At 36.6% G+C, this 24,241-nt stretch overlaps 2 pseudogenes across 2 annotated transcripts; one reads left to right on the top strand and one right to left on the bottom strand.

Annotated features, from left to right (window-relative positions):
- Window positions 1–255: 255 nt before the first annotated feature.
- On the bottom strand, window positions 256–1,228 carry LOC309846600 (olfactory receptor 5H2-like; annotated as a pseudogene). Its single transcript has one exon. The product of its transcript is annotated as an olfactory receptor 5H2-like (transcript).
- Window positions 1,229–7,624: 6,396 nt separating this feature from the next.
- On the top strand, window positions 7,625–21,147 carry LOC309846044 (claudin domain-containing protein 1-like; annotated as a pseudogene). Its single transcript has 5 exons — window positions 7,625–7,704; window positions 8,402–8,554; window positions 18,508–18,644; window positions 18,800–19,020; window positions 20,977–21,147. The product of its transcript is annotated as a claudin domain-containing protein 1-like (transcript).
- Window positions 21,148–24,241: the final 3,094 nt, after the last annotated feature.

Here is a 24,241-nt window from a genome sequence, read left to right as displayed (position 1 = left end):
AAGCCACATTGAAACATGCAAGCATGTGAAATATTTTGTTTCCTTATAAATTATTTTTGTGTCATGAACACTTGATTAAAATTCCCTCTATCTTTGTCTTCATATACATATATTTGTTTTGTAATCTCCCCTTAAATCATTTAAACATTAGGACAATTACAACTGCAAAAAATGAACACCAATCAACACCTAGCAAGTATGTAATCTGTACAGTTTGTCATTCTAATAAAACGAGTACAGATAATAATGTGAATTCTAAGAAGTTCTCTTCAATATTTTCCTCAATGAATCTATGACTTCCTTATTTCTTAAACGGTTGATAATTGGATTTAACAAGGGAATTATGATAGTGTAAAATAAAGAGTCCATTATATCTTGGTCTTCTGATTGTGTAGATATGAGGTGCACATACATGAAGACAAGAGCCCCATAGTATAAGGAGACAGATAAGAGATGGGCTCCACAGGTAGAAAAGGTTTTCTTTATGCCTTGTAGAGACTTCTTTTTTAAGACTGTAGAGAGAACTAGTTTGTAGGAGACAATAACTATCAGAATGGTGAACATCTGCATTGACCCAGCAAAAATAAATACTATCAGATACTTGATAGAAGGGTCAATGCAAGAAATCTTAAGCAGTGGTATAATATCACAGTAAAAGTGATGTACTATGATGGAATTGCAGAAGATGAATCTGAATAAGAAAGAACTATGAATTATGGCATGAAGAAAGCCACCTAAAAGTGACAAAACTAACAAGCGGATACACAGTGTATTTGACATAATCACTGGATAATGTTGCAAACGGCCAAATAGCAATCATATGCCATTTTTGCCAGCAGAAAGCATTCCACTGTTATACTCACTGCAAAGGAAAAAAAAATTGTATCATGCATTCTGAAAGAGATATCATTTTGGTCTTGGCAAAAATGTTGGGCAGCATCTTGGGGGATTCTGTGGATGATACCCAAGCATCCACAAATGCCAAACTCCCAAGAAATAAGTACATGGGGATGTGAATCTGAGAGCCATTCCATATGAGAGCATTTAGGCCAAGGTTCCCCACAATGGTGAGAAGATAGATAACCAAGAGCATTAGGAACAAGGGGATTTGCCACTGTGGTTCATATGTGAATCCTGTGAGAATCAAATCTGTCAGCAATGTTGCATTTCCAAGTCCTTTTCCAGTTTCTTTTTCCATATCCTCATGGGGTGTTGCCTGAAATGACATTTAGGAAATTGGAAAAAAGTCTCTCAATTTATAACATGAAAATATGGAAAGGAGAGTTGAAATAAAATTATGCACATCAAAATATCATCTCAATTTTGTGTATTGCCTCTCTGTTGATTGGAATCTATTTTGAGGGCTTTGAAATGAGTGCAATTATTTCAATTTTTAAAATGTGCAGCAATGAACAGAATTGGAAAAATGAAAGACATTGTAGTACATCCTAAATTTATGGGATAGGATCCGAATAATTTAGAAATTTTATGTTTGGGATGTGGGTGGAGGGTATAGGGAAAAGGATCTTGAAGGGTCTCAGTAATACAATGAGTTAAATGGCATGTGGAGGATCATGAACATTATTCATTAGGGAATAAGCAAGGACTGAAACTAAGAGAAAAGAACAGTAAATTCTTTTTAAAGTGAATATATGGAGGTATAGAAAATAGTCTGCAAAGAGTTTGAAATTCAGGTCAGGAATACTTGTAAAAACATTACTATATTCAGTGTTCTCAAAACAGAACCTATAGTAAAACATCAAATGTATATTTTGAATTAAATGTCCTCTAGATCACACATTCTGAGGAAAGTTTTATGAAAAATATATATTTGAGGTTTTACTGTAGACATTGATTTAGTGAGTCAAGTATTAAGGCTAAGAATCTGTGTTCTATTTGAACTATAGGTGACCCAAACACATGTGACATGGATATTTGAAATGACACTGAGATTGGTGGGAAGATGAAGAGACAGATGGAAAGTTTTCAGAAGGTAGAGGCAGTGCCTCTGACATTGCAGGGTTAGTCAGTGAAGAATGGAATCTTCACTTGGCATCACTTGGCAACTTTCATAGATTCTCATCAAAATTTGAGTGAGAACTCAGATGCCGTGGCCAGTTTATGGACATCCAGTGCATGTGTACTTTGTAGTTTGAGTCTACTGCAGATCATGAATTGAAAATCATTGCGGTAGACTGAAGGCATAGCTATATATGACCTATATATTGGAGAATACATAAAGTGAAGAGAATGGTGAATAACTAAACTGACAATGTATATCTCCTTTAGAGAGATATATATCTCCTTTAGATAGCCAAACTGATCCTCTTTTCTACCACAGAATTTTGAATCAGCAAACTCTACCACCCATTGTAGGACCCAAAAGTGCTATAGTTGACTTTCCTATCTCTCTGACATCTAGGGTGAGGAGACATGATGTAGGTTTGGCAACTCTACATCACTCACCCTAGAGTTGAAATTTGGAATGAGGGAGGAAAAGGAAAAAGGACAAAAGATAATCTGAATTGCAAAGGCAGCCAAGGCACAATATGAAGGCTCCAGCAAATGCACCCTGCATCCATACCAGTAACTCTGTCCATGTGAACAGTGGAATTCTCACATAGCAGTGGTGACAACAGCCCTCATGGAGTCAATGTTGGAATATAATTTTTGCTATTGGCAGACGGCCATGCTTGCTTCTGTTCCTGCCCATTTTTTCTCAGCAGAGTCCTTTAATTTCCCAGCATTTCCATGTTAGATTCCATTCCAAAAAATATATATCTTGTTGAAACTAATAGTTCTGACTGGCAGTGAATAAAGACAGGGAGAGACCAGGAAAGGATACTGAGCAGAATGATCAAGCTGGGTGTCATGAACACAAAGAGTGGAAGATAGTCAAGAACGTCAAAGAAAATTATGGTACCAATCACTAAAATAAATTCTCTGGTAGGATAAGGAGTGAACAGGTGTGATTAAGCATGGAAAATAAGAGATGCCCTTAGTGAGAGCAGTTTCTGTCATGTGATGCAGTGGAGGCCAGAACATAATGAGCAGTGAGTGGGAAACAACTGGACGACAGTGAGAAGAGGAGCAAGACTGAATATTCCAAGAGTATGGACAACAGTTGTTATACGTCTACTGCAGGTGGACAAATAGAACATCTTTCCTTGATATTGCTTTATTAAAATTTTTCAAAAGAGAGAAATGGAGAGAAAGCCATAAAAAGAAGAAAGAAGACAGCAGAAGGAGATATTTGGATGGGTGAAGATCACAAGATGCAGGCACAGAAATAGGCAAAGAAGAATAGACACATGGCTAGATGAGTGTGGGAAAGACACAGAAAAGAAAGATTAAGAATCTATCAGGGGTGATTGGGTGGCTCAGTGGGTTAAGAGGCAGACTTTCAATTTCAGTTCAGGTCATGATCTCAGATTCCTGGGATTAAGCCACACATTGGACTATGCACTCAGTAGGGCATCTGCTTGAGGATTCTCTCTCTCTGTCTGCCCTTCTATCTACTTGCACTCTCTCTCTCTCTCTTCCTAAAATAAATAAATAAATCTTTAAAAGAAAAAGAGAATATATCAGAGAAAGACTATGGACAACAAAAAAATAAAGGCCCAGGATTTAGGGAAAAATGTTTACTTTAACTCTGGGTGTTGCTTAAAGTTGTCAACAATAGGAATCTTTTCTTTCCTTATTTTATTCAAATTTTCAAATTTATTTTTCCATGGAATATGTTTATGTAACAGATTTTCTGGTTAAATCTTACATCATAAACTTTGCTCATAAATATATTAGCACTGCCTGAAAGGTTTTTAACATTTAAAAGTTGCTTCACATTTGCTATAACAGTGATTAGGACTGACTTTTTCCAGAAATCCTTAAGGTTTTATTGAGAACATCTTTTCCTCTACCAGTGTTTTCGCAGAATAAAATTGAGGCAGAATGGAGTGGAATACAGGTGATAGAAATAAGAAAGCTACTAATTTCACATGATAAAGGTATTTTTGTGTGTATGTGTGTTTTTATATTTATTTATTTATTTATTTATTTATTTATTTATTTATTTATTATTTTCAGTATAACGGTATTCATTATTTTTGCACCACACCCAGTGCTCCATGCAATCCGAGCCCTCTCTAATACCCACCACCTGGTTCCCCCAACCTCCCACCCCCTGTCCCTTCGAAACCCTCAGGCTGTTTTTCAGAGTCCATAGTCTCTCATTGTTCACTTCCCCTTCCAATTTCTCTCAACCCCCTTCTCCTCTTCATCTCCCCATATCCTCCATGCTATTTGTTATGTTCCACAGATAAGTGAAACCATATGATAATTGACTCTCTCTGCTTGACTTATTTCACTCAGCATAATCTCTTCCAGTCCTATCCATGTTGCTACAAAAGTTGGATATTCATCCTTTCTGATGGAGGCATAATACTCCATAGTGTATACGGACCACATCTTCCTTATCCATCCGTCCGTTGAAGGGCATTTTGGTTCTTTCCACAGTTTGGCGACTGTGGCCATTGCTGCTATAAACATTGGGATACAGATTGCCCTTCTTTTCACGACATCTGTATCTTTGGGGTAAATCAAAAGCTTCTGCACAGCAAAGGAAACAGTCAAGAAAACAGAGGCAACCGATGGAATGGGAGAAGATAAAGGTATTTTTATTGGAAAAAAAACTCCTTTCTAGGCAATTCCAAATCACTAAATAATAAAAAAAATCTCAAATTCAATTTGTGTGGGTACTTATTAAGCTATAAATGCTGGAAAGAGAAGTGAAGGAGTACCTACTGCCCATTTATATATAAATAGTCAATGAAATGCTTGTCAAAAATGGGAGATAGGAAAGACTTAATATACAATTGACTCACCTTAAAAGTTTGAATCAGAAGATGTGATCAGTTAGACACAATGGAGCTTTTAATCAGAAGAAGCAGAAAGATTGCTTATGTAGGAATCACTATGGAATGATATTTAATGTAGTTTAAATTAACATTCTAGTTCATGAACACTTATAAATTCCTTAGAGACATGTTAAGAAATAATAAAACATTGTTAAAGGGAGTAATTCATTCTTACAGCTATTTTGCTTACTAGAGGATAGTAATTAAAATTTAATAAGTAAATTATTCACTATTGGTTTTCCATTACTCTCCTGGCTTATTGGCTCTTATAAACCCAATGTACAATTATTATAAATGTAAGAGTATATCAAATTTATGTATAAAAAATAATGAATTTTATAGTAATCATTTCTCTCTTACCCATATCATATAAGAAATTGAGAAAATTCTTTTGAAGTGTTAGGTTTTCTAAAGGAGATAAGAAATAGAGTAGCACTGAAACGATCATAACATGTGTAGTAACTTCTTGCACACTGATTCACTTTGGAGGCTTCCTTTAACAAGCTCAGGAGAATGTTGTTTATACCAATTTGTTTCAAGCACAACACTCAGTCAATTGTACAACTTTGGGCTTTTTGCCAGAATGGGAAGGAATGAAAAACTAAAATTTTCCCAATAGCACCTAAGGCTTCCCTTTAGGACAAAACTAAATTGTTCTTCTGGACAATGTAAACTTGAACATGTGTGAAAAGTCCAGGTAACTCATAGGGCATTATAGACTCTGAAATCATAAACATCAAGTCATCATAGATATTATATTTTATGCCCCTATTCTCCACTACTAATGACACCTCTGACATATTTATGCAAATTTCCATGTATAAATGTTGATGCTCTGAGTGCTTTGATTAGTATGATCACATCTGAGCCAATCATACATGATTTTAATGAGGCCAAAGTTCTGCATTCCCTTCAGGGGAAACTCAAATACAGGTGTCCTTCTCTTGCAAAATGCAGGTCATGTTCCAGAACTACACTGAACTTCATACTTTCATTTGTAAATAGGTGAGAAATCTTACTTCACAGAGGTACAAAGGACCATAGTAGGAGGTGCCATATATCAATGCTTCTCAAATATTAATGCCTGTGAATTTCCTAGGAATTTTCCTAAAATGCATATTCTCTTTTGATTGGTCAGGGAGGATGTCCAAAGTCTTCATTAACAATGTGATGACCTGGACATTTGCCACCTTTAGGGCCTTCCATCCTTGGAGGGCCTAGATGGTCTCAGAGCTAGATCATTGGAGAAGCACATAAAGAAAAGTGGTAAATGTAGCTGGCATCCAAAGAGAAGCAAGAGGAGCCAGATAGGAAGAGAAAGACCAACATGGTTGGGCTCACATGGGGTCTGGAAGCTAGGTCAGGCCCTTTGTTCTTGCTCCCACTTTTAAGGACAACTAGTGAGATATTTTGAACACAGTGGTAAGGTGTTCATACTTACCTTTCAGCATGAAGAGAGAAGTGACATAATGTTCACTCAGAAAATAATGACATTATATGTGTCAAAAGAGTACAATGTACAAATAGCAACATTTTCATTTAGGATCTAAAGAGGAGTAAAAGTGCTTAACCTCCACATGGGACTTGATGGCAGCTAGGGGGAAACAAAGGGCTTATATTTTGGTGAAGTCATAAATCATTTATTGTGTGCTTAGTCTTTGCTTGTGAAAGCCAAAGAAAATGGGGGAAATAAACTACATAGATAAAATAGAAGCCCTGTCAAAACTCAGTAGGAGGGTGTGTAAGCAATATGTGTACCGGAAATTTCAACATAATCCAAATGTGAGTTAAAATTAATTCTTCTTGGGGCACCTGGGTGGCTCAGTGGGTTAAAGCCTCTGCCTTCAACTCTGGTCATGATCCCAGGGTCCTCGGATTGAGCCCTGCATTGGGCTCTCTGCTCAGCAGGGAGCCTGCTTCCTCCTCTCTCTCTCTGCCTCTGCCTACTTGTGATATCTGTCTGTCAAATAAATAATAAAATCTTTTAAAAAATAAATAAATAAAATTAATTATTCTCTTCAATTTTGTGTATTTATCTCGCACCTCATATTGTGGTCCATCTATGGGTACAAAAGTCTATATTGTTGCTTTCAATATTAGAAGTCTTCTCAATATTAGTTATTCTCTTAAAGATATTTATTTATTTATTTATTTAAGAAAGAGAGAGAGAGAGAGCACAGAGGAAGCATGAGAGGGAGAAGCAGACACCCCACTGAGCAAGAGCTGGATGCAGGACTCAATCCCAGGACCCTGACATCATGACCTTAGCAGAAGGCAGATGCTTAACCAACTGAGCCTCTCAGGTGCCGCTCAACTTTAGTTATTTTAACTGGTGGGCCAGTGTATCTCACTATAGTCATGTGCATTTTCCCAATGATGAATTTTGTTGAACATATTTTTGTGTCTCTGTTTGATATGTGCATATCTTATATACAGAAGTGTCTACTGAAATATTTTCTATTTCTAAATTGAGATATATTTCTTACTTTTTAGCTTTGAGATTCTTCTTATATTCTGCTTATGAGGCTCTTATCAGATACATGATTTTCAAATATTTATTCGAGGACCTTCGTCTTCTTTCCCTGCCATAAGCTATCACATTTATTTCATATGAAGCAGCAACTGTAGACCTATTGGTAGACACTTGTGTACCAGAAGTTGAGAAATATATTCAACAAAATTCAAGGCTCTTATATCTAGGCAATCCAGCAATGGGTCATGGGGAGACATCTCTTCTAAGATGTTTAAAGGATAAGTTGCTGCATCTGGCCCTCTTACAACCAACAGAAAGGTAAGGCACCTTTTGGGGTCTGTGGATTTGGATCCAATGTCACCTTCATTTGGGTGTATTATACCAACCCATTTACCAAGTGTCCAGGAAAGCTATTAGTTTTAAGTGTGAATATGAACAGGAGAAGGATTTACAAAGGTGTAAACAGCTGTACAAGGTGCTCTACTCCTTGGGTCACATGATCCACCAAAACTAATGGTAGTTGAAGGCATAGTGAGAAATAAGGATGCTTTTAGGGGACTTAGGCTGGTCTCTAGGCAAATCACAGCACAGGCCCCTAGGTTTAGAGCTAAGCCATTGCTATCATTACAGACAATTACTCTCCATTTGAAAACCAGAAGGATGGAGCTAGAAAGAACTAGAACTGGAAGGATGGATTTATCATTAACTGAAATGGGTAAGAGGGTGGTTTGAGGAGCAGCTTTGGCAAAGACAATCAAAGGTCCTATTTATTTATGTCTTTGTCTTCTCCACCTTCCTAGTCTTCTTGCATATCTATTCTCATTCATTTTACTGCTCCAACTTTTCTTTTCTTTCCTTGTGCCCATGAGTTAAGCCTGAGAACCACTGGCATTCATTGAGCATCAGTGAATCCTGTGTGTCACTCAAGGCCAAAGAGGTTGTTGTCCTCTGGGAACATCTCTCTATATCGCTTTTTATTTCAGAGAGTAACTACAGAAAGGGATTTTTGTTAAAGGTTTATAATTCAAACAACAAGCAGTATTGTTAGTCGTGTTGCAGCGTCATGTGATGTGGTGACCATGCATGAGTTTCATACTTAATGAGCAGTTTGTGGAGAAATTTGTTGATCTTAGAAACCATTGCAGAGGGATCCATCTGCTTCAGACCTGAGAGTACATTGATCTCAGCAGTACAGTTGAGGGAAAAAGAAAATAAATCTGCCAATTGTTGATCTCTGTTATTGACCTAGATGAGTCAGTACATTGCATCAACTTGGAATAAGATCTCTAATGATATTGCAGTGAACGCTGTTCTGTTGATAATATATATATTTTTTTTAAATTTTTTATTTTTTATAAACATATATTTTTATCCCCAGGGGTACAGGTCTGTGAATCACCAGGTTTACACACTTCACAGCACTCACCAAATCACATACCCTCCCCAATGTCCATAATCCCACTCCCTTCTCCCAAACCCCCTCCCCCCAGCAACCCTCAGTTTGTTTTGTGAGATTAAGAGTCACTTATGGTTTGTCTGCCTCCCAATCCCATCTTGTTTCATTTATTCTTCTCCTACCCACTTAAGCCTCCATGTTGCATCACCGCTTCCTCATATCAGGGAGATCATATGATAGTTGTCTTTCTCTGCTTGACTTATTTCGCTAAGCATGATACGCTCTAGCTCCATCCATGTTGTTGCAAATGGCAAGATTTCATTTTTTTGATGGCTGCATAGTATTCCATTGTGTATATATACCACATCTTCTTGATCCATTCATCTGTTGATGGACATCTAGGTTCTTTCCATAGTTTGGCTATTGTGGACATTGCTGCTATAAACATTCGGGTGCATGTGCCCCTTTGGATCACTATGATAATATATATTTTAAAGTTAGATACATACTTACCAAATTAGAAATATGGAGTTGAGAGAAGCAGTGAACACATTGGATGACAGACTACAGACGTCCCCAAAAGATGTTGAGGGAAATTGGAAGGGGAGGTGAACCATGAGAGACTATGGACTCTTAAAAACAATCTGAGGGTTTTGAAGAGGCGGGGGGTGGGAAGTTGGGGGAACCAGGTGGTGGGTATTGGATAGGGCACAGATTGCATGGAGCATTGTGTGTGGTGCAAAAACAATGAATACTGTTATGCTAAAAATAAATTAAAAAAAATTTTTTTAAAAGATATCAATAGTGGGCCATTTTTTAAAGGGAAAATTTATTTTATTTTTATATTTTATTTTATTTTATTTTAAATATTTTTAAATATTTAAATTTTAAATATTTTATTTTATTTTTAGTGTACAAAGAAATTTTACTTTCTATTCTTGATAACAAGTAAATGCATCATGATCAGCAACACCTGAATCTTCTCTTCATATTCTTTTTTTTTTTCCCCTAATAGAAGAGTGCTCCTTGTAATAAGGTTTTTCCCTCCTCTCTTCCCTCAGTGGCATCTAGGAAAAATAGTCAGTTAAAGTTTGTTCCCATGAGTTACTAAGATCTTTCCATCTTCTCTGAGGGAAAGAGATTTATGTGATGAAACCAATAGCTTTTTAAAATTTTTTAAAATTTAACATGATTTTTCTCCTCCCCAGTCATTTCTTATTTCATTTTTTCCCCTTCCCCCCGTGAACCCCCACCCTGCCTTTCAAATTCCCTACACCAGAAAGATAATATGATAATTGTCTTTCTCTGACTGACTAATGTTCCTTAACATAACACATACTCATTTCATCCACAACGTTGCAAATGGCAAGATTTTGTGGCTTTTTTTTAATGGATGCATATTATTCCATTTTATATATACCACATCTTTATCCATTCATCTGTTGATCAACATCTAGGTTCTTTCCATAGTTTGGCTATTGTGGACATTCTACTATAACCATTCAGCTATAAGTGCCCCTTCAGATTTAGGGTAAATAGCCAATAGTGTTATTGATGGGCCATGGGGTAGCTCTATTTCCAACTTTTTCAGGAATCTTCATACTGTTTTGCAGAGTGGCTGTATCAGCTTGCATTCCCAACATCACAGTAAAAGGGTCCCCCTTTCTCTGCATCCTCTCCAGCACCTGTCATTTCCTGACTTGTAAATTTTAGCCATTCTGACTGGTGTGAGATGGTATCTCACTGTGGTTTTGATTTGTAATTCCCTGATGCTGAGAGATGTTGAGCACTGTCTCATGTATCTGTTGGCCATTTTAGATGTCTTTTTGCCAAAATGTCTGCTCATGTTTTCTGCCCATTTGATTGGATTAATTGCTCTTTAGGTATTGAGTTTGATAACTTCTTTATAGATTTTGGATACTAGCCTTTTATATGATATTTAATTTGCAAAAATCTTTTCCCATTCTCTTCATTGTCTTTTGGTTTTGTTGACTGTTTTTTTTTTTTTTTTTGGTTCTTTGCTTTGCAAAAGCTTTTGGTCTTGATGAGGTCCCAATAGTTCACTTTTTCCCCTTCTTCCCTTGCCTTTGGTGATGTTTCTAGGAAGAAGTTGCTGCAGCTGAGGTCGAAGAAGCTGCTGCCTGTGTTCTTCTCAAAGATTTTGATAGATTTCTTCCTGTCTCACATTGAGTCTTTCATCCATTTTTTAGTCTATTTTTGTGTGTAGTGTAAGGAAATAGTCCAGTTTAATTGAAAGCATGTGGCTTTCAAATTTTCTCAACACCATTAGTTGAACAGGCTGCCTTTTTTCCTTTGGATATTCTTCTGGCTTTGTTAAAGATTAGTTGACCATAGAGTTGAGGGTACAATTCTGGGCTCTCTATTCTGTTCCATTGATCTATGAGTTTATTTTTGTGCCAGTAGCATACTGTTTTGATGATTATAGCATTGTAATAGGCATGAAGTCTGCATTGTGATATCATCAATGCTGGTTTTCTTTTTCAACATTCCTCTGGCTATTTTGGGGTCTTTTCTGGTTCTATATAAATTTTAAGGTTATCTGTTCCATTTCTGTGGTAAAAAAAAAAAATGTGGTATTTTGATAGGGTTTACATTATACGTGTAGATTGCTTTAGGTACCATAGACCTTTTCACAATATTTGTCCTTGCAGTCAATAAGCATGGAATGTCCTTCCATTTCTTTGTATCTCGCTCAATTTCTTTCATGAGTAATTTATAGAACAAGAAAGGTCTCAAGTACACAACCTACCCATACACCTGAAGGAGCTGAAGAATGAACAGCAAAAAAAGCCCAAATCCTGAAGGACCTGGAGAAAGAACAGCAAAGAAAGCCTATATTCAACAGCAAAGAAAGCCTCAACCTAAACAGAAATAATTAAGATCAGAGTAGAAATCAATGAAGTAGAAACCAAAAGAACAATAGAACAAATCAATGAAACTAGGAGCTGGTTCTATGAAGGAATTAATAAGATTGATAACCCCCTGGCCAGACTTATCAAAAAGAAAAGAGAAAGGACCCAAATAAATAAAATCATGAATGAAAGAGGAGAGAGCACAACCAACACCAAACCAAAGAAATATAAACAATTATAAAAGCATATTATGAGCAACTATATACCAGAATATTTGACAATCTGGAAGAAATGGATGCATACATAAAGATGTATAAACTACCAAAACTGAACCAGAAAGAAACAGAAAACCTGAACAGACCCATAACCAGGAAGGAGATGGAAGCAGTCAACAAAAATCTCCCAACAAATAAGAGACCGGGAGCAGATGGTTTCCCAAGGGAATTCTACCAAAGATTTAAAGAAGAATTAATAGCTACTATCCTGACTCTGTTCCAAACAATAGAAATGGAAGAGAAATTTCCAAACTCATTTTATGAGGCCAGCACTACCTTGATCCCAAAACCAGACAAAGACCCCACCAAAAAGGAGAATTACAGACCAATGTCCATGAGGATCACAGATGCTCACCAAAATTCTAGTCAATAGGATCCAGCAGTACATTAAAAGGATTATTCACCACTACCAAGTGGGATTTACTCCAGGGCTGCAAGGTTGGTTCAGTATCTGCAAATCAATGTGATACAATATTTTAATAAAAGAAAGAGCAAGAACCATATGATCCTCTCAATAGATGCTGAAAAGGATTTGACAAAGTACAGCATCCTTTCCTGATCAAAACTCTTCAAAGTGTAGGGATAGAGGGTACATACCTCATATCATCAAAGCCATCTATGAAAAACCCACTGCAAATATCATTCTCAGTGGAGAAAAACAGAGTTTTTCCAATAAGGTCAGGAACATGGCAGCAATGTCCATTATCACCACTGTTATTCAGCATAGTACTAGAAGTCCTCACCTCAGCAATCAGACAACAAAAAGAAATAAAAGGCAACCAAATCGGCAAAGAAGAAGTTATATTCTCACTCTTTGCAGATGATGTGATACTTCATGTGGAAAACCCAAAAGACTCCACTCCAAAACAGCTAGAACTCATACAGGAATTCAGTAAAGTGTCAGGATATAAAATAAATGCACAGAAATCAGTGGCATTTCTATACACCAACAGCAAGATAGAAGAAAGAGAAATTAAGGAGTCAATCCCATTTACAATTGTTATAGGGTACCTTGGAATAAACCTAACCAAAGAGGCAAAGAATCTGTACTCAAATATTAAATTTAGATAAATAATAAATTTCTATATTTGAGATAAACATTTCCATTCCTGAGTTCAGATAGGGATATCTGAAAAAAGTTGATTACATGCTCTATATGTGTCAAAGTTCAGGACTATGAAAAATGTTAATCCAGTCTTTTGTAGTAGTAACAAAAGTATAGGTATCATAATAATGAAAATATTTATTAGGAGCATTCTGTTCTTTGATGGTCCGACTACCTAGGAAATAATGTCTTCATATTTGGACCTGATATTCAGGCCATAGAGACTTTCTGGAGCTTATGCATAGAATGACAATGTCATGAGAAGAAGCATTGAATAAAGATGGCAAATAGAGTTGACCCTTGAAAAATGTAAGGGTTAGGAGCACTGTCTCTTTCACTTAGTCAATATTCCACATGTAGCTTTTAACTTCCCCAAAGCATAACTACGAACAGCCCACTGTTGATCAGAAGCCTTATCAATAACATAAAATGGTCAATTGAGACATATTTTGTATATTATGAAATTATATGCTGTATTCTTACGTAAAGTAAGTTAGAGAGAAAAGAATGTTACTATGAAAATCATAAGGAATAGAATATACATTTACAGTACTGTTCTATTAAAAATCTGCATATATGTCAGCCTGTACACTTAAACCATGTTATTCAAGGTATTCAATTTTGTATTGCAAGTATATAAGAAGAAGTTTATTATTGACAGAGTTTGAAGGGAAACTGGAGAAAAGACTTGTGTAGTTCCAAAAAAGTTAAATGAGGCCTAGAAAATCAAATTTGGTTTAGAGTTGATATTAAGACATTTCTAATAATTAAAATAATGTAAAAATGGGAGGGGTTGGTTTGTAAAGTCATCAGCTATCTTCCCATGTTCTTGAGGAAATTATGGTAATTAAAGTTGCCACTTATTGAGTGCTGAAATCCTCTGCTTTATGCTCAATGTATATTCTTTCAACAGAATTTTTATAATCACCATTCATTAACTTCTTATTCCTGCCTTGAGATCCTATAAGGATATAGATTTATTTGCAAGTGGAGCCAGAAGGTTTTACTTCAAATGCTGGATATACCACTTACTGTGTTACCTTGTACAAGTTATTTGTATCTCTTGCCTCAGTGCCCTCATTTATAAAATATATAAATCCTTCATAGAGCTTCAGGGAGGGATTAATACACAAAGCATGTGCAGAACAGTCCTGACACAGTGAGCCTCAGTAATTATTAACTGTTAGTGTGCTTTTACTTTTATCGGGTAGCATCTTTTTGAACAAAGTGCTTTAAAAAAGAATCCCCAATATTAAAGTATTCCTTTCTCACTTTTTTTAAAAAAAGATTTTAAATTTATTTTATTAATTTGCACCTTCTCTCTTTTCTTTTGGATTAGTTTGGCCAATGGTTTATCAATCTTATTGATTCTTTCAAAAAAAAAAACAGTTTCTAATTTCATTGATGCGTTCTACTGTATCTCTAGTTTCTATCTCATTGATCTCTGCTCTAATCTTGATTATTTCCCTTCTTTTGTGTGGAGCTGGCTTAATTTGTTGTTGATTCCCCAGTTCTTTAAGGTGTAGAGACAGTTGGTGTATTCTGGGTTTTTCTATTTTTTTGAGGGAGGCTTGGATGGCTATGTATTTCCCCCTTAGGACCACCTTTGCTGTATTCCATAGGTTTTGGACCAAAGTGTCTTCATTCTCATTAGTTTCCATAAATTGTTTAAGTTCTTCTTTGATCTCCTGGTTGCTCCAAGTATTCTTAAGCAAGGTGGTCTTTAGTTTCCAGGTGTTTGAGTTCTTTACAAACTTTTCCTTTTGGTTGAGCTCCAGCTTCAAAGCATTGTGATCTGAGAATATGCAGGGAATAATCTCAATCTTTTGGTATAGGTTGAGACCCGATTTGTGATGCAGTATGTGGTCTGTTCTGGAGAAGGTTCCATGTGCACTCAAGAAGAATGGGTATTCTGCTGTTTTGGGGTGGAATGTTCCATATATCTATGAGGTTCATCTGGTCCAATGTGTCATTCAATGTTCTTGTTTCTTTATTGATTTTCTGCTTGGATGATATGTCTATTACCGAGAGTGACATGTTAAGATCTCCTACTATTAATGTATTCATATCAATATGACTCTTCATTTTGATTAACAGTTTTCTTATGTAATTGATGCTCCCATATTGGGGGCATAAATATTTACAATTGTTAGATCTTCTTGGTGGATATTCCTTTAAGAATTATGTAGTGTCCTTCTGTATCTCTGACTACAGTCTTTAGGTTAAAACCTAATTTATCTGATATGAGAATTGCTACCCCAAAAAGGGAGCTATCACAACTAACACCAAGGAAATAGAAACAATCATCAGAAATTATTATCAACAGTTTAATGCCAGTAAGTTAAACAACCTAGATGAAATTGATGAAATTGATGCCTTCCTGAAAAACTATAACTTCCAAAATTGAACCAGGAAGAAATTGACAACCCAAATAGACCAATATCTAGTAATGAGATTGAAGCAATGATCAAAAACCTCCCAAAAAACAAGAGCCTGGGACCTGATGGATTCCGGGGGGAATTCTACCAAACTTTCAAAGAAGAATTAACATCTATTCTGCTGAAGCTGTTTAAAAAATTAAAGCAGAAGGAGAACTTCCAGACTCTTATTATGAAGCCAGCATTACCTTGATCCCCAAACCAGGCAAAGACCCCAACAAAAAGGAGAATTTCAGACCAATATCCCTGATGAAGATGGATGCTAAGATTCCCAGCAAGATCCTAGCAATTTGGATCCAACAGCACATTAAAAAGATTATCCACCATGACCAGGTGGATTTCATCCTTGGGTTGCAAGGGTGGTTCAACATTCGCAAATCAATCAATGTGACAGAACAAATCTATAATAGAAGAGAAAAGAACTACATGGTCCTCTCAACTGATGCAGAAAAAGCATTTGACAAAATCCAGCATCTGTTCCTGATTAAAATGCTTCAAAGTATAGGGATAGAGGGAACATTCCTGAGCTTCATAAAATCTATCCATGAAAAACCCACAGCAAATATCATTCTCAATGGGAAAAAAGCTTGCGGCCTTCCTGTTGAGATCAGGAACAAGACAAGGATGCCCACTTTCACCACTCTTGTTCAACATAGTATTAGAAGTTCTAGCAACAGCAATCAGACAACAAAGAGAATAAAAGGTATCCAAATTGGCATGAAAGCAATTGAAGACACATATCTTGAAAGAAGTTGCTGTGGCTGATATCAAAGAGATTACTGCCTATGTTCTCCTCTAGGATTCTGATGGATTCCTGTCTCACGTTGAGGTCTTTTATCCATTTTGAGTTTATCTTTGTGTACGGTGTAAGAGAATGGTCGAGTTTCATTCTTCTACATATAGCTGTCCAGTTTTCCCAGCACCATTTATTGAAGAGACTGTCTTTTTTCCACTGTATATCTTTTCCTGTTTTGTTGAAGATTAATTGACCTTAGAGTTGAGGGTCCATATCTGGGCTCTCTACTCTGTTCCACTGGTCTATGTGTCTGTTTTTATGCCAGTACCATGCTGTCTTGGTGATCACAGCTTTGTAATAAAGCTTGAAATCAGGTAACGTGATGCCCCCAGTTGTATTTTTGTTTTTCAGCGTTTCCATAGCGATTCAGGGTCTCTTCTGATTCCATACAAATTTTTGGATTATTTGCTCCAGCTCTTTGAAGAATACTGGTGGAATTTTGATCGGAATGGCATTAAAAGTATAGATTGCTCTAGGCAGTATAGACATTTTAACAATGTTTATTCTTCCTATCCAAGAGCATGGAATGGTCTTCCATCTTTTTGTGTCTTCTTCAATTCCTTTCATGAGTGTTCTGTAGTTCCTTGAGTACAGATCATTTACCTCTTTGGTTAGGTTTATTCCCAGATATCTTATGGTTCTTGGTGCTATAGTAAATGGAATTGATTCTCTAATTTCCCTTTCTGTATTTTCATTGTTAGGGTATTATAAAGCCACTGATTTCTGCACATTGACTTTGTATCCTGCTGCATTGCTGAATTGCTGTATGAGTTCTAGTAGTTTGGGGGTGGAGTCTTTTGGGCTTTCCATATAAAGAATCATGTCATCTGTCTCCAAAGGCAAAGGAAACAAAAGCGAAACTAAACTTTTGGGACTTCATCAAAATCAAAAGCTTCTGCACAGTAAAGGAAACCGTAAAAAAAACAAAGAGGCAACCCACGGAATGGGAGAAGATATTTGCAAATGACAGTACGGACAAAAGGTTGATATCCAGGACCTATAATGAACTCCTCAAACTCAACACACACAAAACAGGCAATCATATCAAAAAATGGGCAGAAGATATGAACAGACACTTTTCCAATCAAGACATACAAATGGCTATCAGACACATGAAAAAATGTTCATCATCACTAGCCTTAGGGGAGATTCAAATTAAAACCACATTGAGATATCACCTTATACCAGTTAGAATGGCCAAAATGAACAAGACAGGAAACAACATGTGTTGGAGGGGATGTGGAGAAAGGGGAACCCTCTTCCACAGTTGGTGGGAATGCAAGTTGGTGCAGCCTCTTTGGAGAACAGTGTGGAGATTCCTCAAGAAATTAAAAATAGAACTTCCCTATGACTCTGCAATTGCACTCCTGGGTATTTACCCCAAAGATACAGATGTAGTGAGAAGCAGGGCCATCTGTACCCCAATGTTTATAGCAGCAATGGCCACGGTTGCCAAACTATGGAAAGAACCATGATGCCCTTCAATGGACGAATGGATAAGGAAAATGTGGTCCATATACACTATGGAGTATTATGCCTCCATCAGAAAGGATGAATACCCAACTTTTGTAGCAACATGGACGGGACTGGAAGAGATTATGCTGAGTGAAATAAGTCAAGCAGAGAGAGTTAATTATCATATGGTTTCATTTATTTGTGGAGCATAAGAAATAACACAGAGGACATGTGGAGATGGAGAGGAGAAGGGAGTTGAGGGAAATTGGAGGGGGAGATAAACCATGAGAGACTGTGGACTCTGAAAACAATCTGAGGGATTTGAAGGGGTGGGGGTGGGAGGTTGGGGGACCCTGGTGGTGGGTATTATGGAGTGCACGTATTGCATGGAGCGCTGGGTGTGGTGCATAAACAATGAATTCTGTTATACTGAAAAGAAATTAAAGAAAAAAACAACTTAAGATCAGTAGCTGAAAAAAATATTTTAGAGAGAAAGAGAGAAGAAGGGAGAGCATGAGCAGGGGGAGGGACAGAGGGAAAAAGAGAGAGAATCTTGAGCAGACTCTCCGCTAAGCATAGAACCCAGCACAGGGCTCTTTCTCAGGACCCTGAGATCATCACCTGGGCAGAAACCAAGGGTGAGATGCTCAACCAACTGCACCATCAAGAGGCCCTTCCTTTCTCACTTCTTGAGAAAAGATCTAATTAGCCCATGAAACTGTCATTGTGAAAAAACTGTCTGAAATCATGGTAACATCTTTCTTTTCTCTTTTTCAAAACCAGATCTTTGGCATTTCCAGTTCCTTTCACCATTTTTAATCTAGATTTGATGTGCTTTAGGGCTGTGATTGGACTTTGTGCTTGCATTTGCCAAAGTTGGTATCCCACCATTGCCACAGGCATTCTCCATCTTATTGCAGGTGAGTCTTGTCATTATACAAACCTTTTATCTTCTTCCTGTTTCCATAGAGACAAAGAGTCATAATTCTTAAACAACCACATATTGATGCCCTGCTCTGTCGCTTGAAAAGCTCTTACTATGCTCTTACCTAGTTATGTTTTGTTTTCCTCCAACATCTGTTTATACTGGGCTCAGTAAGATGTTATGATGCTGGAACTGAACTACTCCACCAGAAGCTAGAGCTGTCTGAGAAGGTGTCTGGGGAATTTGAATGGTTCTTCTGCCTGGCTTGCGTCTCAGCTCCCTTACAGTTCATGGCTTCTGCTCTTTTCATCTGGGTTGCTCATACCAACAGAAAAGAGTAAACCTTAATGAAAGCATTTCATGTGGAATGGGTGGGAAGCTGCCTGCTTTGCAACTGCCATTTTTGTTATTTCTCAATATTAATATTTCCCTTTGTCTCCCCCCCATTGTTTTTAATTTGATTTTTTTTCTTTGTGGATATTCCATTTTATCCTGAAAATCCATTCTATTTATTCACAGACATTTGTTTCTTAATACCACTAAAATGTATGTGGATTATTCCAAATGAGTCCATCTTTTAAACAAACTAATCTGGGTTTAGAGTCCAGACAGCAAAAAATGGGTAGACACTTGCCACACATTTGTGAAAGAAAACTGATAGTGGGAGATTGATCCAAAAACGTCTACTGAAGTCTGTTAGACTTTTCAGTAAATAACTATCTGTTGAACTAGAAACTCTTTAGTGTCTCTGAGAAACCTCTCATTGTTGTCAGAACCTATGGTCACTTTGCCATTGTAGATAGTCAGCCAACCAGAGCATTAATGCTCTTTTCAAAGACTTAAGCAATATAAAATAAGGAGATTATCTAAGATCCTTTTCCCCAAATATGTGCATACAGCTTTATTCAAGGTGAGGTATGGCAGCTGTTTAACCAAACTGTGTCTGTCTACAAGAATGGAAGTGAAAAATACAGTGTTTACTTGAAATTTTAACTTTGTAAACTGTAAGAATTCCAATTCAGCCAAACAAGAGGATTAACCTTATTTTACTTCACTTTTTCTGTTTTTTGTTTTTTTGTTTCTTAGCTTTCCTTAACATCAGTAGGATTTTCAGTACAACCAAACCATTTTGGATTTTTGCTCCCTGCCTCCTCACACATCAGGCTCATTAAGAGTACTTTCTTTCCAAAACTACTTTGGGGTCACAGAGTAAAATTTTCCAACTCCTATCTTATTTATTCTAGCTCAGTACCATTAAGAGGTTTCCTCCATAATGACCCTCTGGAGCTTGGAAAACCTACCAAAAGACCTAAAGTTTTGGGTTCTCATTGATTTACAACTAAGGTTTTTATTTCTTGTGGTGAAATGACATGCCTTCCTTGTCTAAATTCCTTCCTGGTGTGTATCAACATTATTTAATATCTTTTAATTCAGTTATTTTTTAATAAAATGTCTATAAACATTGAATTTTTAAAATTCTTATTTATTTATTCCATTACTGTAGACTTGACAGATTTTTTAAAAATGAAATTTAGTAATTTATTATAATATCCTAAATCTGTCTTTTTTAAAATAAAATAAAAAAATAAGAAGAAACTCAATAGTATATCGCATCTGAGTTGATTTAAATCTCAATATTTTAGGATAAAGAAGTACAGGATTCTGAACGAGTGTCTCTGTGGTTCTTCAGAAAATGCCTTGTTTCTGGAGTCTCTGTTTTATCTACCAAAAAATATGGGAACTCCTTGCCCCATTAGAAAATAAGAGCTGGGGCACCTGGGTGGCTCAGTGGGTTAAAGCCTCTGCCTTCCGCTCAGGTCATAATCCCAGGGTCCTGGGATTGAGCCCTGATCAGCAGGGAGCCTGCTTCCTCCTCTCTTTCTGCTTGCCTCTCTGCCTACCTGTGATCTCTGTCTGTCAAATAAATAAATAAAATCTTAAAAAAAAAGAAAGAAAGAAAAGAAAAGAAAAGCCTCTTTATCCATTATGTTTCAGAGTTTTAAAAACATGTTTTCAGGGGAGTTTTATGACCCTGTGTGTCCTATTTAAAGTGGCTAGTTTTTTAAAAAGTCATAGAAAGGCTATGGGTGTTTGTGTTCTATAGCACAGAAATAGTCAAGTCTGCTTCTGACTTACAGCAGAGCCAGTACTACTCTGCAGCTGATTATTGCCTATGCAGTTGCTGCTTACTCACTTTTCTGCCTCTTCCTCACTCTTCAAGTATCATGCCTTTCATTACCTTCCATGGAAGGCAGAAAACCTTAACAAAGATGCAAAGCACTTGGGCATGGGGTTTTATAGTTACTAACATGGAATTTTTGTATTAGGAACTTATTTATTTAGGACAATGTCCCTACCCCCTTGTAACCCCCAAACTGTCTGTGAATGTCAGTCCAACATCAGCCTTTAATATGCACTGTGGAAAGTCAGGCATATTGGACCTCGTGAGTTACAGCCTTACTGGTAGCAACCTGAAGCATGGAATGCTGGCACTATAAATCCTCATGTTTAATATATGTTGTGGTTGGTATTTCATATCACATATCACAATAGCTGAAGTCATCCTCTCTTGCAAAGACTTTATTTGTTACAACACATGGGGTGGGTTGTTTCGTTTGGTGTGAAAATTAGTTTTCCAGCTGTCTCTTGCTTCTAATTAGGTAGAACCATATGAATTTGCTGATATTTGACTATTTTTTATTAAAACTAATAGTAGAAAATCAGTTTCAAATCAAATTTTGTAATTTTCTTTTCATCTAATCTTTGATAGCAACCCCCAAAGTTAAAACATAATTTTCAGATTTTTCTAAGTATGAATTTTATGGTAATTTGAGAAACATGTTTGAACATCTTAATTTAATGATTCCTTATCTCATTAAATAATGTGAATAAATATTTTTATATCCTTTCAGAAGAGATTCATTTCTTTTTTTTAAATTTTTTATTATGTTCAGTTAGCCAGCATGTAGTACATCATAAGTTATTGTCGTAGTGTTCAATGATTCATTAGTCAAGTATAGCAACCGCCAATGTGTCCCTCAAAGAAAGTAACTTTATTGGCAAAAGATGATTAGGAGAAGATTGGTGGAACCATTGGTGAAACATCCTGCTGGTTTGCCTGGAAAAATGCAAGAGCAAATGGGAGGAGTTTGCTTCTATTTAGGAAGACTCTCAAACATTATCCTCACAAACCATGCTTCAAAGGGGCCCAAATTTAATTGCTTATGAATGTAGAACAACTTATTCCCCAAGTCATTTGAGAGAGAGGAAGAGAGTGCTTGTTCTATTGCTAGGAGTTAATGGGACCTAACAGCTGGTTGTGGTCAAAGAAAGATAGAAGAGGACCTATGATAAAACCATGGTCATCCCAGGGGACTGTGTGCATACTGCATCCTCTAAGAGCAACACTGGAGTCTTTACACTGCAGAGAAATGGACTTCACACACACACACACATACACACACACACACACAAAATATCTACCCAATTCCTAAACAAATAAACAAATATATGACAAGATCCAAGAATGAATGAATATCCAGAGTTCTACAGTGTATATTATCTTAAATGTCAAGTTCTCAAGAGCAACAAAAAAGTCATGAGATAGTGAAAAATTAGCGGAGAACATAAACTGCCTATAAGGGTACTAATATATTGCATTTAACAGGAAAAAAAAAAAACTTAATATGGGAATGCAAGTTGGTGCAGCCACTTTGGAGAACAGTGTGGAGATTCCTTAAGAAATTAAAAATAGAGCTTCCCTATGACCGAGAAATTGCATAGTGGGTATTTACAAAGATACAGATGTAGTGAAAAGAGGGGCCATCTGTACCCCAATGTTTATAGCAGCAATGGCCACGGTCACCAAATTGTCGAAAGAACCAAGATGCCCTTCAATGGACGAATGGATAAGGAAGATGTGGTCCATATACACTATGGAGTATTATGCCTCCATCAGAAAGGACGAATACCCAACTTTTGTATCAACATGGATGGGACTGGAAGAGATTATGCTGAGTGAAATAAGTCAAGCAGAAAGAGTCAATTTTCATATGGTTTTACTTATTTGTAGAACATAACAAATAACATGGAGGACATGGGGAGATGGAGAGAAGAGGGAGTTGAGGGAAATTGGAAGGGGAGGTGAACCATGAGAGACTATGGACTCTGAAAAACAATCTGAGGGTTTTGAACGGGCAGGGGGTGGGACATTGGGTGAGCCAGGTGGTGGGTATTATGGAGGGCACGTATTGCATGGGGCACTGGAGGCAGTACAAAAACAATGAATTCTGTTTTGCTGAAAAGAAATTTTAAAAAATAAAATAAATAATCATGATAAATGTGTTCATAGAACTAAAGGAAACCAGGATTAAATTAAATAAGGAAGGTATGAATGCAATGTTATGTGAAATAGACTATGAAGGAAGAGAAAGTATAAAGAAACGTGGAAATTCTGTAATTGAAAAGTACAACTAAAATTTTAAAAATATCACAGAAGCTCAACTGTAGATTTAAACTGATAGTCGGAAGATTGGTGAATTTGAAGTTATATCAACAGAGAGTATGCAATCCAAAGGATGAAGGAGAAAGAGAATGAGAAGAAATGCACAGACCCACAGAGAAATAAAGCCAGCAGTAAGTGCATCAGCATGGGCTTCTGGGAGTTCCAGAAAAACACATTTCTAATAAAAGACTTATATAAGAAAATCCAAGTTGTTTGTTGTTTGTTGATAAACAATGAACAAAAAGCAAAGAATCGAATAAAAATTGGACAAAAGTCCTGAACAAGCATTTTACCAAAGAAGAAATACAGATGGTAAATAAGCATATGAAAATATGCTCCACATTATTTGCCATAGGGAATTATGAATTAAAACTATAAAGGGCATAACATAAAAGAAATCTGAAATTAAAAAAATAGATAAAAGATACCAGTTGTTGGCAAGAATATGGAATGATAGGAACACACACACATACCCAACTCTGCCAGCTGACAGGACCCAGAGCAGTGACATTGCAGAAACAATTAGTATACCTATGTCTCAGAATTTGGTTCTTAATACCATTTTCCAATGAAAGGAATTGAGTCTAATTGAAGAAATAGCTGATGTGGTGACTAGGGTAGGAAATAAATATGCAGGATGAGCCTGGAACATCTTGTAATGCCAGAAAATAGAAAAAAGAAGAGAAAAATAATAAATAAATAAATAAATAAATAGAAAGAAAGAAAGAAAGGGAAGGAGGAAGAGAGAGGGAGGGAGAAAGAGAGAGAGAAGAAGAGAGGGAGGGAGGGAGGGAGGGAGGGAAGAGGAAAAAATCAAAGCTAAAGAACAAACACAAAACTTCCCCTGCATACACAGCGATGGATGTATGCCAAAGGGATACAGGAACCCATGGAAAGAGCTCCCTGTGGCCAAAGCTAGAATGATTTGAGCACCAGAATTAATGGAGTAGTATTTAATTTTATCCAAGTATAAAATAAATATCCATGATTCTATACTCATGTAAATAGAGGATTGAATGTATAAATAAGTGAGGTGAATAGACACATCTTCCATGCAGAAGAATTCCAGATTATATAGATACTTTGCC

The sequence above is a fragment of the Mustela nivalis genome (genome assembly GCF_964662115.1).
Source record: "Mustela nivalis genome assembly, chromosome: 1".
Lineage (NCBI taxonomy): Eukaryota > Metazoa > Chordata > Mammalia > Carnivora > Mustelidae > Mustela > Mustela nivalis.
This window is presented reverse-complemented; position numbering and strand designations above follow the sequence as displayed.